The sequence below is a fragment of the Durio zibethinus genome, chromosome 12 (assembly GCF_047325235.1).
Source record: "Durio zibethinus cultivar Kanyao isolate XHJ-2024 chromosome 12, ASM4732523v1, whole genome shotgun sequence".
In the NCBI taxonomy this organism is placed as follows: Eukaryota; Viridiplantae; Streptophyta; class Magnoliopsida; order Malvales; family Malvaceae; genus Durio; species Durio zibethinus.
In genome coordinates, this window is record NC_143173.1 from 10,350,495 (window position 1) to 10,370,779 (window position 20,285).

The 20,285-nt window shown below is 29.7% G+C and overlaps 2 pseudogenes; both read left to right on the top strand.

The window, feature by feature from the left end:
- Positions 1 to 8,775: 8,775 nt before the first annotated feature.
- On the top strand, positions 8,776 to 9,521 carry LOC111297510 (uncharacterized protein At5g48480-like; annotated as a pseudogene).
- A 1,916-nt stretch (positions 9,522 to 11,437) lies between these two features.
- Positions 11,438 to 12,864, top strand: LOC149515658 (uncharacterized; annotated as a pseudogene).
- Positions 12,865 to 20,285: the final 7,421 nt, after the last annotated feature.

Genomic DNA, 20,285 nt, shown 5'->3' on the forward strand with positions numbered 1-20,285 from the left:
TTTAGGCTTAAAGTTTTGATGGAAAATAGCTTTAGTTGTTTTAGATAAAAAAACCTTTGATTTGGAGATCTAACGAGATTTTACCTCAAGGTATATTTATTAAAAATTCTAAGTATTAGTTTTGAAAACCTCTTAATACATCTTCAAAACTTTTGAACTCGTTTCAAAGTCTTCTGAGCATGATCTTTTAAAACCTCTAGGTACCTTTTCAAAATTTTTAAAGTTATGGAGCCTTTGCTCTAAATGAGCATTTTTCAATATTAGAATTGATTTGTAAAACCTCCAAGCATAATCACCAAGACCTCCAGGCACAAGATATAACATGATTTGTAAATCCTCCAAGCATGATCTATGAGACCTTCGGATATTATTTTTAAAACCGTTGGGTACCTTTTTTTAAAGTTTTAGAGCCTTTGTTTTAAAAGAGCATTTTTCAAAGTTAAAAATTATTTGTAAAACCTCCATGCATAATCTCCAAGTCCTCCAGACATGATCTTTTAAAACCTTTGAATACTTTTTTTTTTAAGTTGTGGAGTCTTTGTTTTAAAGAAGCATTTTTCAATGTTAGATTTATAAGACCTCTAGGTATAATCTCTAATTTTTTGGACACGATCTATAAGATCTTCAACCTTGATCATTAAAACCTTAAGGTGTCATCTTGATTTTTAAACTTGTGTGCCTTCATTTTGAAAGAACATTTCAATTTTTGTAGTAGTAAGCCTATGTTCTCGAGGAATCTTTTACAAAAAAAAAAAAGAGAGAAAAGTTGAATAATTTGGGCCCAGACATAATAAATGTCTATGTCTTTGTACAATTCTTATTTCACATAAAATGTATAAAAAATGGCAACTGTAGCCTTCCTATTTAGTCTAGAGCCCAAATTAGCTTAGACTTGACTAGCTCCAAGCCCAATGGTCAAATTTTTATTTTATTTTACTTTTATTTTATTTTATTATTATTTCATGCTTTTACTTTTATTGCTTTATTTGCATATACGTTTTTATCTTATTTATCTTCTTATATTTTACTTATTTTTATTTGATTTTATCTAATTTTATTTATTTCTTTATTTATTTTGCTTGTTTAACTTCTCTTATTTATTGTTTATCTTTAGCTATATTTTTTTCATTTATATCATTTTTCTTTCTTTTTCATTATCCAGCTAATTCCCTAAAAAAATAAATAAAAAGAAAAAAAAGAATGAAAAGAATAAACCAAAGTTTTTGTTTTAAATTTGGCTTGTGATAATCTTTATCATGAAATTATTGAGATTAAGTGATAATCCTTAAGATTTTAAATTGAATTAGAAACAATCTGAAACTCTGCCAATCTCATATAAACCTTTATTCAATAGAGTAAGACATACAAAAATCACACAAGAAAACACATAGGATCAAAGAGGCAATTAGAGAAAAAACAAAACAAGAAAGGAGGGTATCAGTATAGTTTCATTCTGGGTTTTCTAAACACAAAGGAAAAAGGGGAAAATTTGGAAAGCAGACACCAACAATCAAGCAACCTTCGGCAACCAATTCCATGTGAGCAATATCTAACATGATTCAACAATCATAGTTCCAAATTAAACCAATTTCCAAAAAGCAAATCCAATTTTCAACAAGCCTCAAGCATCAACAGCAAACACTATCAAACCTAGATTAACAAAAGGAAAAATAACAAACCATCCCAATCGAAGCAAACACCATAATGGCCATCCTTCCCAAATAGATTATACCTCGACAATTGACAAGCTCCCATCACTAAAATCACCTCAACTACTTTGTTGTCAATGTCATTAGATCCCTATGAAATAGCCACTCTTAAGCCCCATCATTACAAATCCAATAAGGAAAAACAAAATAAAAAATAAAAAGACAAAAAAAAATAGTGAAATGAGAGTTTCAGAGGTTTTAGGCCTTCAAATCCAATAAAGAGATAGCCGATAGCAGGGAGAAGAATATACCTTGGAGTGGAGACCTACAATAATGACCAATGGTGACCTCTAATGGTAGCAAATATGAGTGTTCAATGGAATCTAGAAACTTGGAGTTTCAATTGCCTTTAAGAGACAATTAGAGAGAATTGAGTTCGAGAGTTAAAGTAAAAACAAGAAAGTGAGAAAAGAAAGAAATTTTTGTTTATAAAGATTAGCAAAACGCCCTATTTCATTAACCAAAAGTTTTGCACATCCAATTTGGCCCAACTCAAAACCAATAGAGAAGACTTAAAAACCTAGAAACTAGTTTTTAGTTGAGCCATGAAGCTAAGTTGATGAAGCCAAGTTCATTTTTAATGAGATAAAAGCCAAGCTAATTCAAGTCGCTAAGCTAAGCCATCTTTTTTTGTCTTTTTTTTTTTATTATTTTGCTCATTTATTTAACATTTTTTAAGTGAATTTTTTTAAAAAAATAAAATAATTTTAAAAAAAATGAGGAAAAAGTTAAATTATCAATTTTTCCTTTAACAAAAATAATTTTAAAATTTGAGAAAAAAGTTGAAGAATAAATTTTTCCTTAAATAAAAATAATTTCAAAAATGAGAAAAAAGTTGAATTATCAGTTTTTCCTTTAACAAAAAAAATTAATTAAAAAAAGGGAAAAAAGTTAAAATATCAATTTTTCTTAAACAAAAATAATTTCAATAGTTGAAATATTAAATTTCCTTGAATAAAAATAATTTCAAGATTTTGGGAAAAAAGTTGAAATATCAATTTTTTCTTAAAATTAAATTTTTTAAAAATTTCAACAAGTAAGATAAATGTTAAATGATCCAAGAACGGAGTCTTTGTAAGAAAAATAATTGTTTTTTTATATACCCCTGAGATGAAGGAATTTTCTTATATTTCTGTCAAAATATTGGAGCCACTTAAGAATAATTCCCAATACATGTAAATTTTTAAGGCTTAATGAATAACATAAAAATAGCTGGTACCATCCTTTAATGAGCATTATGAAAGTGCTATAAGATTCATCATAGGTAACTATATTCCTAGACCTAGCTTGATTTTATAGACTAGAATCTACCTTTTAAAGATACTCCAATCAAGCTTGGGATTTCACTTTAAAATAAGACAAACTCAATTAGGTAGTTAATTAGATCTAAATGAAAAAGATCGGTGGCAACTCCTAAATTCCATGTCTAGTGGTCAAGTTCACAAACTTGTACATTATGACAAGAGTAGACTACCTTGGTTCAAATTGCATTCTAAAATTTAAAATACAAAAAGATAGTCAACTATCTTCATGTTGGAGCTAACTATTCTAGTTGAAAAGTTACAATTTCTTGAAATGTAAGTAATGGTTTCTCTTGGAATGAAAAGGGTAATTATTTAAAAGAACCAATTCATCTTTTCTTGTTTAGAAAAGACTCTTTATGATCAAAGGAAATGATCTTTGACTAAAATAACACAATCAAAGAATCACAATCTTTGATTATTCAGAGAACCTTGTTAAAAATAAGGTATTTCCATTTGTCATCAAAGGGCTTTTAGTGGTTTGATTTCATAAGTGCAAGGTGATTCAAACAAGGTTTCATTATATCTTGGAAGGCATTTCTATTCAACATCTTTTGCTACCATAATTGATAGAGATGAAATAAGCCTTAAGGACAATGACAAAAGCAGCACGCCATGAAACTATTTCATTCAACTTTGAAGTTTCTATTTTATTCAGCTTAGATGAAAAAGGGAATACCAAAAGAAGATAACAAGTTCAAGCTACAAATTACACATTTTGTTTATATTTTTAAAGCCTTGTATTTACAAACAAAAGCAATTGCCATTAAGCAGATGCCTGATAAGAAAAATTACCATGGGTAATTAATAATCTTGTTTGAATTCAAATAAGAAACTACCTTCAGTAGTTATTGTCTTAGTTTGAATCCAAACTATGAACAATTGCCTCATTTCTCCTCTATAAATATGGCACATGATGAAAATGAAATAAAGTGATTAAAAACTAAAGAAATAAAAGAAGAAAAGAGTGACTGGCAAGAAAAAGAGAAAGGGAAAACTCCCACACACTTTTTGCAACCAAAACAATGGATTTAAGCTTTGAACAAGGAATAATTTCTTATTCGTGATCTTGTTCTTAACTAATGAATCAAGTCGACAATATTGCACACAATCATATAAGTACTTAATTTTGCAATTAATATAAGGGTAATAAATATCCTACACACCCTAATGAAAATATATCACAATAAAATTCTTAAATTTGAGCCTTATTATATTTCAACAAAATCTTATTTTTCCATTAATAGAATTAAAATATTGTTACATATCTCAATAAGTTATATAAAAAAATAATAAATAAATATAACAATTAATTAATTGACGTGCATGTGACACCACCTTAATAAAGGTGTCCACGAGCACAAGCTATCTACCAGAGCCTGATCTTCGCTTGAAAATATTATTATATTCACAAATAAATTTTTATTAAAATTTAATTTCTAAAAATTAAAATATTAAGAGAAAATCATTTTTTATTTCAATAATAAATATAAATTAAATGGTTTAATCCAACACTTTTAGAATATGTGTGCAACATAATTGTTGAAATTAAAATTACTTTAAAATTAATTACCTAAAAATTTTCAATAACACTAATTAATAATTAACTTTTAGATAATATTTTATTTAAAAAAGAATTTGTAAAAAAATTAACATATTATTTCTGCCAAGGATATAAGTAGTCAAATAATATTTCAAGAAATAAAAGATAAAAATCATTTTTAAAAATAAAGGATACAATCAAGATATCTAATTGAATTATAATTTACTATTAACCATAAAATTTTCTCTTTTTTATCATCCAAGTATAGAATATATATATATATATATATATTTCACCTACCCAAGTTATGATGACAGGTTTGTTATTCTTTTACCTATTAAGTAACCAAAAAAATGAAACTGATAAATTAAATTAAATGATAAAAGTAAAAAATCATGAAAGTTAAGTGACCAAAATGGATAATTAGCTTGTGTTTTAATTGAAAGACCTAGCCAACAAACTCTATTCAAAATTTGAGGTAAAGAAGGAAGGTAGTTGTTTCATGACATCTTTTTGTGCTTCATAAGTGATAATACATAAAAAGTATATGTATGATTTTAGATATATGATATTTAGCATATTAAATGAAGAGTGACATCCACCAAAGACATTTTGCATTCATGAAAATTGAGCAAGAGCAAATGAAAGCGAAAATATTAGTTGCAGATTACAATTAATAAGACATGATAACAATGTTTACTTTTCCTTCATGCAATTATGGCACAATCTTACTTGTACGACAAAGCTCTTTTACCTATTTAAGCAACATTAATTTCACTTTCTACACTACTAGTACTATTAATATTAAAAAAAATTATACTACATGGTAATCACTTTATTACAACCTACTCAAAGCTTCAAACACTCATCTAGGTGCCACAGGTGCCCTAATCAGAATGCTTATCCAACTTTAAATAGGTTTGAAGGCGATCACTTTATAATTTTTTTTATATTTATGTATAATTATTATATTCAATACTTCTTTAAATTAAAGATTAAAATAAGATTAAACTCAAGAGGTTCAAAAAAAAAAATCTAGAAAAGTTTTAAAGATGCCACTTATATGATACTTGTTCTAACTCCATCTCATCCACAAGTAAAAAAGTAAGGTCAAATTGTACAGATGCTTCTTACACTTTATTGAAATGGTGGAATTAGTCTCTCTACTAAAGACAGTAGAAATTAAGTATCTATGCAAAAATAATCCGTACAATTTAGTAAAATTGATAACATGGTTAACTATTTTCATTATTGTAGCTTATGTGGATGTTGACTTTTACGATGTGATAGTTGACTTCATATACGTGGTGAACTTTTTTGTCCATTTGGGTAATAAATGCTAACATGGCAATTTTTTTTATCCATTTGGGAAAAAAAATGCTGACGTGGTAATTTTTTTATCCATTCATTTAAAAGAAAAACTAATTTGTCATTTTTTGTATAAGTGGTAAAAAACTCAACACCACATTAGTATTTTCCCTTTTTTTTCCACCATGGCTTTTCTCTCTCTAATCCTTCAATTAGTTTGTTCTTCTAACCTAAAATCTCATTAACCCTAAAACAAAAAATTCTCTATTTTTAAAAAATTTTTCATTCCATTTTAGTGGAATTTCAAAGCAAAATTAAAAATGATCATTGCAAAGGATTTTGAAGCAAGGAAAGATCATTGAAGATGAAAAGTTTGTTGAAGAATAAGAGAAGGAAGATCATTAGAATCATGGAATAAGGATTTCGAAGCAAGGAATTCTACTTATAGATTCTCAACAACTAGTTGAAGGTTCATTTTGCCTAAATATTTGTATGGTTTAGAGTTATTTTTTTATTTTATGGTTAGCCTGTTGGTGTTACTATGTTTCAATAATGGTGTTTGAGTGGACCATATGGCTTTTATTCATCTAACATTGAAATACTATTTTTTAATTTATCTTTTTGTCTGATTATAACAATACTTTGTTTGCCATTGAAACATCTTTGTAATTGTTTTATTTTGTCTTTTTTCACATGTTAGTATGTCTACAAGGCAAGTCTGTTTAGCAAAGTACCATCACGAGGGACATTGTCAAGAACTAGACATAATGTTAGATATGTAAACAGTATTGTAGTTGAATTTAAAGAGGATCCTAATAGAATTTGTTATTGGACTATAATAGGTGCTGTAAAGGCATTAGGTTATGACCTAAATAAGGTAATTAAAGTATATTATATTGAGGATGGCAAAACATTAAATACAAGGTTGAAATTGTTAGGTGATGATAGTAGTATACTAGAAATGGCGTAACAATTAAGGAAGAATAGATGTATTGATTTATATGTAGAGCATTTGAATTATGATAATGACAATGACATGCTAAAAGCACTTTTGGAACCAGTTCAAAATATAAGTATAGATGATGATGATGATGATGTTGTTATTGTGAGTGTAAGTAAAAATAGTGATAGTGAACAACCCCTCCACCACTTAGACCTTGTTCACCAATTTTAAAAGACTTTTATAATGATAATGAGCATAATGGAGAACATGATAGTGGTAAAAAGAAAAGGGAATTGGGTTATGGTAGTGGTGAACATAAAAGGGAATTAGGTGGGGTTGGGATAATGGTGAGTAGAATGGGGAATTAGGTGAAGAAGTGTGTTTAGGAAGTGGTATGTAGAATGGGGAAAATGGTAATGTAGATGGTGAGCAGAATGGGAAAAGTGGTAATATATATGGTAAATATAGATGGTGAGCAATGTAGACACCCTATTTAGGCTAGACCCAAGCCCATTCAACCTGGTCCAATAGGGTTTGGGTCTAAGCCCATTAGACCCGATTTAGGATCCAACTAGCAGGCCCAATTGGTCTTTATTTTTATTTATTTTTATTATTTTTCTTTGATTTTTTTTTAGTTGATTTATCTGTTTTATTAGATTTATCATTAGTTTAACAAGATTTAGTGATAAAAAATAAAAAATATATCTTTGGTCCTAAATTGGAGGTTGTAGAGTTCTTATAGGTTTTAATATGAGGTAGAATGAGTTTTAAGTTTTTGATAACCCAATCAAATGAAGACTTTGATTTGATTAAAAATTCTTCTGATCTGGTCCTATAAACGACAACAGCAATAAAAGAGCAACAGGGGATAAGAGTACAGAGATTAGGGAGAGATCATAAAAAAAAAAAAAAAAAGCTTCTTAGACACTGGTTTGAGGGTAAGAGTGAAACCAAAAAAAAAAAAGAGGGAACGGAAGAAAGCAGTTGAAGCTGCATCTCGAATTCTAGCAGAAGCACAGATTTCAGCAGAATCATCCCCATAACACTACAGAATTCAAAACAAAATCCATCAGAGAAAATTGTTCAAGCTTAAAAGTTGGAAAAAGAGAAGTCTTTTGTCTAAAAAAAAATGCTTTTACCCAATATCAGCGGCATCTTAAATCGAAGAAATAACCAAATTGAAGGTGGATCTCCCTCTTATCTACCTGGTGAGAAGCTTCTGTGACATTGCATTTGCCAGATCTTTGTGCATGAACATGTTGTAACTAACTTCTGTATAGGACTACTGTTAGGATAATTGATGATTTAGCAGTTGAAATGAAATGTTGATGAAGCTTTGGCAGTAAGCAAATTTAGGCTTGAATCTTGATGTAGTGGTCACCCAAAGACTAGCAGAAACAGCAGGCCATTTTGTTTCATAATATCCTTGAAATCAATGAATGCATCTAGGAATCCTCCCTGAAAAAAAAAAAAGGAAAAACTAACCAACAAAAAACAACAACATGACAACTGGTGAAAAGAGAATGTCGTCGGATTCTAGCTTATCTTCGGCTTCCAGTGATGACCCCAGCAATGATCGATTGCGAGTGGAGAATGAGGAAATGTTTGGCGATGAAGGGCCTTTGAGTCCCAGCAATAACGGATACACCACTGAGAGAGGGAGCAGCAGTGCCATGAGTGCGTCCAGGATCGATGAAGCGAGTGAGATTAACGATAGTGAGATTTAGGTAGTGAGAAACGATCGGTCACTCGAAGAAATCACCAATTCTCAGGCTTCCTCTTGGGTGCCCGATAAACGCCACATCGTTGAAGATGATGCTTCGATATCATGGAAGAAGTGGAAAAAGCACTTCTTTATTTTGAGTAATTCTAGCAAACCAATATATTTCAGATATGGTGATGAACACAAGCTAACTAGTTTTTCAGCAACACTTCAAGCCATTATTTTTTTCGTGGAGAATAGAAGAGATCATGACAAATTGGTGAAGGCTGGAAAACACCAGGTAGTCTTTCTTATGAAAGGACCAATTTATTTAGTTTGCATTAGCTGCACAGAAGAGCCCTTTGAATCATTAAAAGGACAATTGGAGCTTATTTACGGTCAGATGATACTTATCTTAACAAAGTCGATAAATAAGTGCTTTGAGAAGGATCCTAAGTTTGATATGACACCTTTGCTTGAAGAAACAGATGTTGTTTTCTCTTCCCTCATCCATTCCTTTAGTTACAAGAGGTCAGAATAAAGGAACCAAAAAAGTAATAGCAGTGGAGTTCACGACGATGAAGCCACAAATGATGGTGAAAGCACCAAAGGTAGTTGATGCAGTGCAATTCTACAAGATCGTGTTTGACACTATCGATAATAGTTGTACTTTTTACCCAAGTGCAAGGCTGAGCAAGAGCTTCTTCATATCCTCTCGATTCAGTTTGAGCTCGCTTGCTCTACCATTCTTGTATCTGACATCGTTAGTAACTCTGCTCTTATGAAAAGTAAAGAAACTGGATGTGTGTTTTGCATCAAGACTGAAGACATGAAAGCTGTTATAGCCAAAGTTGTGAGCGCTGGAGCCATTGCAAAGAGTGGTGACGCATGCTGTGGTGGACACGTGGGTAAGGACAAGGCTCCATATGGATACAGTTGGCTCATTTGCTCTCTTGCCAAGAATGTTGCTGAGGTCTCTACATTGTTGGGATCTAGTTCCTTAAATATTTTTTAGAAAAAGTTGAAAGTATCAATTTTTTTTGAAAATAAGTTTTTTTCAAAAAATTATTTTTAAGAAAAAGTTGAAAGTATCAATTTTTCTTGAAAATAAGCTTTCTAAAAAATATTTTTTAGGAAAAATTGAAAGTATCAATTTTTCCTAAAAATAAGCTTTCTAAAAAAATATTTTTAGTATCAATTTTCCTAAAAAATAAGTTTTCAAAAATAAAATTTTTAGGAAAAGTTGAAAGTATCAATTTTCCTTAAAAATAAGTTTTCAAAAATGGATTTTTAAGGAAAAGTTGAAAATATCAATTTTCTTCAAAATTAAAGTTTCTAAAAAATATTTTGGAAAAAAGTTGAAAGTATCAATTTTTCCTGTACAAAAGCAATCATTTTTTTCCTTTTTATTTTCTTAAATTTTCTTTAATGTTAAATAATCCGACAATGGAGCCTCTGTAAGTAAAACAGTAGTTTTCTTGCATACTCTTGAGGTGAGGGAATTTTTTCAATTTTTTGCTAAAAGTATTAGAGTCAATTGAGAATAATTTCCAATAATTAATTACTTGGTAAATTTTTAAGGCTTATTGGATAACACAAAATTAAGCTGGTACCATCTTTTGATGGGTGTTGTGAGGGTGCTATAACCTTCCTCACACATAACCGAACTCTCGAACCCTGTTCTGGTTAATAGACCCAAACCTATTTTTTTAGGGACCCTTAAACTTAGGTGTTCCCTGAAAGGATAGATTCCTTAGGTGGCTAATCGCACCTATATAAAAAAGATTGGTGGCGACTCCTTCAAGTCAATGTCTAGCGATAGATATCCGAATCTGGATGTTATGACAAGCAAAATGGGGAAGTGGGTTTAAGAAGTGGTGAGCAAAATAGAGAAAATGGTAATGTAGATTGTGAACAAAATAGGGATGTGAGTTTAGGAAGTGATGAACATAATGAGAAAAATAGTAATGTAGATGTTAATGATAACCATGCCAATAATGTTAGTAGTGAAGATCATGAAAAGAGATTGGTAGATGTACCATGGGCTAGTGATGACTCAGATGCTAATGATAAATTAAAAATTGCTAGGAACAATTTAAGAAAATACATTGATAAGAAAAAAAATTGCATATTAATGATAGTGATTTTGATTTCCATGATGATGATGCTGATGGATATGATAATGACAATGATGATGATAATGCTGATAGAGATGATAAGGATGATAATGGTGATGAAAATAATGGTGTAAAGTTACAATTGGGGATGCAAATGATGGTCTAAATGGTGATGGATATAAAAGTAAATATTTTGATTCATTAGACCTAGGAAGTTTTGTGGATACTGATGATAGGTCTAATGAAGATAATGCACAAAAAGTGAGGTCCAACAATAAATATTATAATCCTAATGTCCCATTGGATTTTTTTTTTTTTTAGGATTTAGGTTTGGTGATTTAAAGATATTTAAAAATGTGCTTGCTGACTTTTTAACTTAAAAAAGGTTTCAATTTGAGTACTTAAAGAATGATAAGCTAAGGTTAAATGTTCTACATTAGGTTGTAATGGTTGATCCTTATTGCTCATGGTGCAATGCTAAAAAAACTTTTATTGTAAAATCATATGATTCTAAGCATAGTTGCCTACCTATAACTAAGAACAAAATGGTGACATCTTTTATTATAGAAAAAAAAATATAGGGATGTGATTAATACTATGCCATTCATTAAACCTAAACATTGAAAAACTCTAATGAGAAAAGATTTGGGTGTGCTTGTGACTTTTAGTGTGTGTAGAGAAATGGAAAAGAAATAAAGAAAATTTTAAAGTTTTAAATGATTAATCAAAGATGATGAAGTGTACAAATCTTGGAAGCACTGTCATTGTTATTTCTTAAAGGCCAACTCCAAATTCATTACCTATTTTTCAAAAGATGTATGAGTACTTTGGAGCTATCAAAGAAAATTTTTTGAATGGTTGCAGACACATTATTGGGTTGGATGGATGTTTTTTGAAAGGATTGATTAAAGATCAGTAACTTGTGGTAGTAGGAAGGATGAGAATAATCACATATTTTCAATTGCATAAACAGTGATAGAAACAGAGAATATTGAGAGCTGGATATGGTTTATCAACCAACTATGTTCTGATTTGCGCATTTAAGATGGGCTTGGATGGTCAATGATTTCTTACATTGCAAAAGGTATGTTTTATACTTGTTTCTTTATAAATTGACAGTTTAATTTGTTTACCTTTTTAAAGTGTATTAAATTTATAGTGACATAATATATTTGTTTGTTATAGGCCTAATAAAATCTGTTAAGGAGTTGTTGCCTTTAGTTGAGCAAAGAATGTGTGTTAGGCATATCTATGCTAGATAGGATAAAACACATAGGGATAAAGACATACAATTGCAATTTTGGAATTGTGTTAGGTCTCCTAATCAGCCTGATTGAACAAGCATCTAAATAAGTTGGCAACCATCCCTGGAGAACTTACTGTAAAAAATCTATTAGAAAAATGCCCTATAGAGAATTGGTGTCAAGCATTTTTCTCTAAAATAACAAAATGTGATGTTATTGACAAGAATATGTGTGAAACATTCAATGGGATAACCTTAAAAGCTAGGTGCAAGCCTATAATAACTATGTTCGAGGATATTAAATTTTATTTGATAAAGAGATTGGTTTTGAAAAGACAAATTGTTAGTAAGTGGAAAACTAATTATGGGCATCAAATTATTAAAAAGTTTGAGAAGGCAAGGAAGCTTAGTGCAAAGTGGAAAATTGAATGGAATAGAGGTGGTAAACATGATGTATATTGGGATAATTTGGTGAAACATGAAAGGAAGAGTTATACAATGATGTTACAGCTACATTCATGCTCATGTAGGAAATGGGATATTAATGGAGTCCCTTGTTACCATGTTGTAAGTGCTATTTTATGTGATGGTTCAAACTCTGTAGATTATTTGTCATCATGGTTCAAGAAAAAAATCTACTTTCTACCTATAAAAACATTTTAAACCTAATGAAATGAATAATGTTTTGACCCAAAAGCAATGAAGGACCATTATTGGCTCTTTTGGTAAAAAGGATATCTAGTAGGCCAACTAAGAAAAAAAAGCGTGAACCATGTGAAAACAAAACCAAAGGTAGATTTTTTAGGGTTAAAAAATTGATGACATGCAATTATTGTCATGAGAAGGGTCATAACAGATTAGGATGTCCTAGAAAAGCCAAATTTGTAAGAATTTTTCCTTTTTGCTAATAGATATTTAATAAGCTAAATGGTAATTATATGTTAAACACTTTCTTTATTGCTTATTTGTAGGCCCAAGCTAAAAATGCTGATCCTTGAAGAAAAAAAATAAAGAAGGTATTGTTTTCTTTATCATGTTATTATTTTAGTTTATGTTTAACCTTGGACTTATTTTTAAGTTGAATATATTGGTCAATGTTGTAGGGTTGTGGACAAAGTTCTCAACCTAGTGCAAAAAAAACAAATGAAAAATCTACAACCACTAAGAAGAAGGTACTTTTCAATTTATGTCAAAATTTAATCTATCATAGTTAGGCTAATTATTAAAACCAAAATAATGTGCTACCATCTGCTTCAAATAGACTTATGACCCTTTAGAAAGAAGTCGAAAGAAAATGAAAAAAACACACCTGACCCTGACAGTGGATTATCTATTATCAACTTAAGTAATATTTTAATCCTATTTCTATTCATAAAGCCTATAACAATATGATATTGGTAACTGAAAGAATTATATAATGTTAACTGAAACAATTCTATTCCTAAAGCCAGGCAGACCTAGTGAGATAATTACCGGAAGGGGAATAAGAAGACCTGTTCCATGCATTACCATAAATCAATTACTGATAATTAATTTAATGCACACCAATTACTTTCATTCAATATTGTTCTTTAGGATTAATAATGTTATATTTTCATTTTTTTACTATTAGGCACAAAAGAATCAGAAGTAAACTGAAAGGTCAAGACAAAAAGAATCCATAGAGGTTTCCATAAGAGTTTTAGGGTTGTCTACAATTTTTGCACAAGAAAATGTTGCAACTACATCCAGGAAAAGAAAAGAAAAAGTTCTAGAATGATAAATGTTGTTAGGAATGGTGTAATGTTTCTATTACTAGCATTTTGGGAATTTGATGTTAGTGATAAAATTTTTTTATATGTAACATTTACTGCCATCATTTTTTATATGTAACATCTACTGCTAGTATAAGTTCTGAAATGATAATTGATGGAAATTTTTTGTATGTAGCATCTACTGGCATTATTTTTTTGTATATTGACATATAATGGTGATGAAAATTTTTTGTATATTAGAAACTAAGCAATTCATGACATTTTGAAAATGAAATGAAATTATACATTTCCAAATTATGTGTTGTTATTCTTTCTTATGTTTCTGAAATATGAAATTATAGTTTTAATGTTTGAGTGTAAATGCTAAAAATAGGTAGGCCAAAAAACAAGGTATACTAAACAAAACTATTATATAACTTAAAAACAATCATTAAGGTCGTATAACATAATGAGTTGTTACATTCTTGTTCAAATTATACAACCACTATGGCAAGCCTAACAAATCATTTTGGATCATATCATCACTGTTATATCCTACTACTAAAGAAAACAATATTACCTAACTAAATATCAAAGCATATTTATAAAATTTTTCCTTTTTGCTTCCCTTCTTCCATCAACCTAGGCATTTGTCGACCTCCTTGGAGAACCTCAATTTCAGTTTTTAATGTAACAATTTTATCCATCAAGTCTTTAGTGTTGATTACGAGTGTAAATGATACATCTATACTCATAAGCTACTCAAGCTCGATTCAAAAAAAAATTAAATTTGGCTCAATCATTGTTGAACAGAGCTCAAACTCGAGTAGATCAATTTATTAATTGAGCCAAATTCGAATATCATAATACCTAACTCGAGTAGCTCGTGAGCCCAATTAAGCTTTTCTATTTTAATATATATATTTTTTTATTATTTAATTAAAAATTACAATTTTATCCTTAAATGTATATAAACCCTAAACACCATTATTCATACTCATTTAATATTCTAACACTGATATGCCCATTTTCTATCTCATTCACTCTCACTCTTGCTCTCTTGATTCCTTTCTAAATCTAGGCACCCCTATCCTCTCTCTTCCAAACCCCTCCCAAATTTCCAACAACCACCCATTACCTTTCCTTCTTACTCTTTTAAGCTTTCATCATTATAATTTTCTTCCTCTCTCTATCTTGAGATTGATTCAACGCTCTTTACTGTAGCCAACAATACCCCTTTCAAGCCAATGGCAGTAACAACTATTCTCCATCAATAACACCAAGTCTGATTGTAATAGCAATTCTAGGTAAGGTCTCTTAGTTTTTTTTTTTTTTCATTTTACATTCATTTTCTTGAATTTTGAAATAGGCCCTTGAAAATTGTTGTCTAATTCTATGCTAAAACTTTTCTTAACTTCCCTGTTAACTCTTTATTATTTAGATTTAATTTGTTAAGTTTTTTTTTATAATTAATTTGTTAATTGCAGTTGTCTTGATTAGTTAAATTGGGATTTTGCTGTCAATCATGTTAATTTGATATGTAAATTTTTACTAGATATCAAGATTAATTGAGTGAGTTTGAGCTTGGCTCGAGCTTTATCTTGAGTCAAGCTCGAGCTTGAAAAATAAAATTCGGTCAAGCTCAAGCTAAGCTTTGAATTTGAAGTTTTCAATCGAGCTCGAGCATAGCACTATATCAGCTTAGCTTAAATCAGCTTGATTACACCCATAGTGCTGATTCTATAAGACATCTTTTGCCTTACAAATCCATCTTCACTCTTTAGCTCAACTCTCAATGCTTTGTTATGTTCCATCAATTTAGAATTCTCTTGTTTCAACTTTTTATTAGCATCTCTTAACTCATTTAATTCCATATCATGCCAAAGAAAAAATCCACAATGTTCAACTTGCATACAACTAACAAATTCTTCCATGAGTTGTTCTAAACTGTCTTAAAATGCAACACAACCAAACATAACCAAACTAAATTAAAATCAAAGTATCCTAACAAACAAAATTGCATAACCAAGTAGCATTCATTTAATTTAATTAATAAAACCCTAAGTTCTCTTCATAGTACCTCATTCAAATTAACCCAACAAATCCTAAGCTTTCCTAAATGTTCATCATAAGAGAATCATTCATTCCATCCATCATAGAAAAATCAAGTACCATTCCATCCATTATAGCAAAATCAATTACTTGATAGTTTCTGCAACCAAAAAATCTTTTTCCAAGGTTATCATTACTAGTTGATGTCACTAATGGAGCTTTAAGTCCACAATAGTAGTATATAGGATCACCTTTATAATCATAGATAAAAATTGCATGTCCTAACATATAATGAGCATACTAAAATTATTAACAAATAAGTAACTATTATTCATAATTATAAATGCTTGGTTCATCTGATTGTGAATCGTACCTCTTTTCTATTTTAATTACTATAAACAAAAATTAGCAAAAAATTTCAAACTTACCAAACTTGTTTTTTTGTATTCGACATTTTTAGATTTCACTCTTTGAGATTTCAGTTAATCTCAATAATGTCCTTCTGTCATCCAAACCTTTATTTTACCTTTTATCATCCCATATTTCAATTTGGTACTTTACCCTAGCAAGGCTTGAAACTCAATGCTTAGACCTCAATCATACGTAAGATTAGTTAAGTTGGATGAAATAAAAAATCATAACTAGGTAGAAGTATCAATTTTTTTAAGTGAATGCTAACATGATGTTGAATTTTTTACCGCCTATGCAAAAAAATGATAGATTAGTTTTTTTAAGTGTGGACAAAAAAATTACCACGTCAGCATTTTCTTCCTAGATGGACAAAACAAAAATTGTCACATTAGCATTTAATGCCCAAATGGACAAAAAAGTTCATCACATATACAAAGTCAACAACTATGTCAGAAATGTCAACACCCACATCAGCTATAGTAATGACAACAGTTAACCACGTTATCAATTTTATAAATTGTATGGATTATTTTTGTATAGAGATTCAATTTCTATTATTTTTAGTAAAGGAACTAATTTCACCATTTCAATAAAGTATAAGGAGTATCCATACAATTTGACCAAAAAGTTAGTATGGATCACATGATCCAAACCATGTAATTATGTTTCAAAAATATGAACTACAAGATAAATAGCTAGAAGATAAAACTAACCTTACTCTCTCAAAGCTATCTTATTTGCTTCCTTACTTTTATATCACTGACTAAAGCATCGAAATATGTCTTTTAAATCCTAATTATAAAGTCACTTTAATATTACTTTCTTCCTTAATAGGATTAACGTACTCTTTCCTCAAGCTACCTATGGATCTTATCCATCTAATCCAAAAGCACCTCAATGTTAAGAAATACAAATGCTTCTAAATTTATGTAGCCATCCACGAATGTCACCTACTATTCTCCGATCAAAAATTAAGTCACCCATGAGAAACGGGAGACTTCCCAAAGCTATAAGCCTAGTTATGAGAGTGACCGAAGCTTTTGCCTTTAACTTTATCCTGGCCCAATTGAATTCAATGTCTCAATCCTCAACGTGCCTCTGAATGCTACAGATGTTCAAAGTTCTCTACCACATCTCCTTTGAAAATCAAAACCTGCAAGAAAAATAAATAAATAGTCTCTTTTTATGCTCATTACTTTACTCCTACAAAGTTAAACAATATTAAATTAACTAAATAAAACATTATTAAATGAAGATAATACTTTGTTATGTAACAACTCTCGTTATGAATTACTGATTATATTTGTGAACATATATATATATATATCCTTATTTATTTTGAGCCAAATTAAAAAAATAATAAAAAAAAAGTTGACTAAATGACATAAGGTTTTTTTTTTGGTAATTCAAGTAGAGATTCTAACCAGTGTCGTGGTAACAAGAATTTTGCACATAGTAATATATCATAGATTAGAATATATATTAATTACTAATCACATTTCCCATTCATTCCATCACAGTTTTTAGTTTTAACAGTTTTAAATTGGAAGGATGGGTCTCGTAACTCATGACACTCTTTGAAATCTATTTAATCAAATTAAATTAAAGTGTGGAACAAAAAAAGTTTGTTTCACAAAATCTTTCTTTTATTTATATTAGATCTTTTTCTTGATTTATTTTTGTAATCTTTAAATGTAAGCTTTTAATTTATTTTGTTTATAAAATTATTATTTTTATTTAAAATCTTTATCTTATGAATTTATTATAATTTATATTATAATGTAATTTATCAATAATCATGCAAATATTCATATTTATGCATATTTTAATTTTTTAAAAAAATTATATATTACTTTAAATTTACAACTGGAAAATACTTAATTTTAATTGTTAAATAAATAAAAAGAAATTTAATCATTAAAAACGTTTACTAATTAATATGAACTAAGTTATTTTAAATATATAATTATTTATAAAATATGTTCTTATCTCTCAATTTTTATATTCTAAAATAAAAATTAAAATTCATAAATAAAAAAATAATTTTGTAATAATAATAATAATAATAATAATAATAATAATAATAATAATAATAATAATAATAATAATAATAATAATTCACCAACAACACTAAACAAATTGTTAAGTCAGGGATCTCTTTAGGTGCATAGTATCCAAGGCTCCAAAAATCCCCACTTATCTATATTACCTTATATTAAAAGAATTTCTAATAGTTTTAAGGGTTAACACATGTCCACTAATTTTAGATTTTGTTAGAATTTGTGTGTAAAAGGTATCATATTTTGTTTTTTCGGGCTTCTTACAATCTCTATCAATCAATCAAGCTTTTATTTTGGCAATAAGGTACTTTTAAAATCAGACTAGTGGTAGATTTCTCTGGCTCTTTTAGCCTTTTTTGAATTTTAGAAGAGAGATGTTTGTTTTGCTACTCTTTCGGGCTTTTTCTTCTTCATGCTCAAAGAGGTTTTTATTGGAATTTTGGTTTTCTATCAAAAGCCTTTATGGTGATGATGATTCTCTTGAAAAATCTATTTATACCACTATGAAGTAATAGGAATAGTAATTGAGACCAAACAGAAGGCTTAATTGGATGATATTTATCGTCTAATTAGATCTTTAATATTTTTTATATCTTTTTAAACTAAAAAAATAAAAAGAGGTAATTATTTTTTATGAAGGCATTTTGGGATTCAAAGGAAAAATCTATCTTTTCACTATAGAATATGAGTCAACAAGATCTGAAAGGTATTTTCAACATTTAAGGTGAATTAATATAGCAATCCGACCTTATTTGTCAAAGTTGGACTCACAAATGCTAGTACAGCATCCCACTTGATATGAATATAGCTAAGCTAATGTGTCTCCCAAACACTGGAAAAAGACACACCATATCGACACGAGTCAAGCCACGTCGACTCGATGCTCACTTTTTAGGACAGGTCATTCCAACTCGATCACGCCTCCCAATAAGTATAAATACCCCTTTTCATTTTAGGTAAAGGGAAACCTAACTTTTTCAATCTCTCTCTTCACTAATTCTTTATTTTCCTTATCTTTTCTTTTTTTTGAGTATTGACTTAAGTGTTAGAACATAAACACCGAAGATACCTCCAGCCTTTGCTTCTAATCAACTTTCAACCTTATAATTTCAAGTTTTTACCCTTTAAACCATATTTGGCAAAAACATTTTGGCCTTGATATTTAAGGGCTTATTTTGGTCCTTGCCTCTAAGACATCTCTAGTTGTTAGACTACTGGCATCTATGAGTACCTCACCTTATTTCATCTCTAAAGGTTATTAATGGCATCAAAATTGGGGTGCTCTTCCTCCTCAGAGAGAGGACCAAATACCTCGGCCATATTATTCATGAGAGTTCAACGCATACCAATCTCCTACCCCTTTTGTTTAGCTAAACAGCAAAATAACACTTTCCACCTTTTTATCGATGTCAGTATGTTGGTAAAAAGCCTCATATTTGACCAAACTATTATGTAATACCAACTTCAATCACTAGGGTGGAACTTTATTATAAGGAATTGATTGAACAGGTTCAATTTCGAGGTAAATCCTAATTGCTCACAGACAATGATAAAGTTAATGGTGTAACTCCATGCATTTGGGACGAGCTAAGGGATACTTATACCAGAGACATTTAATAGTTGAACAATAAAAGAATGTAAGGGAAACCAACATGTAGCGAACATAGACTCCTTACACACCCAAAGTTTGGTAAAACCTTGGGGTTTAATGACTCTATCATCAAGGCTAAAGGTTTCAATCGAGAGAGACTTTAGTAAATCAAACAAAACTTTGAATTTGAAAAAATGGTAGGATGTATATATGTTAGGACAATTCTGGGGAATTGCTTGCCCCTTTAGATTCTTTATGACTTTGGTAGAGGTCGAGCTAAACTCAGAGACAATAAAAATAGGAAAGTAAAAAGCCCCTTAAAGGTCGGTTTGAATGGAATTTTTCACAATAAGGTCAACGAGATCCTCAAGATCAAAGTCTTAAGGTTCAAGATTAGCAGGTTGTTCAACCTCGTATGATTCAAGGTTGGATTCGAAACTAACCAGGTAGTGAAGATCAACAAAAATGGTAAGAAAAACTATGTTTAAAAGGAAAATGCCCTATTTGGTTCCTTCAGTGATAAGGATGTCAAACAAAAAGAAAATGAAACGGGCTTCAAAAAAGAAATATGA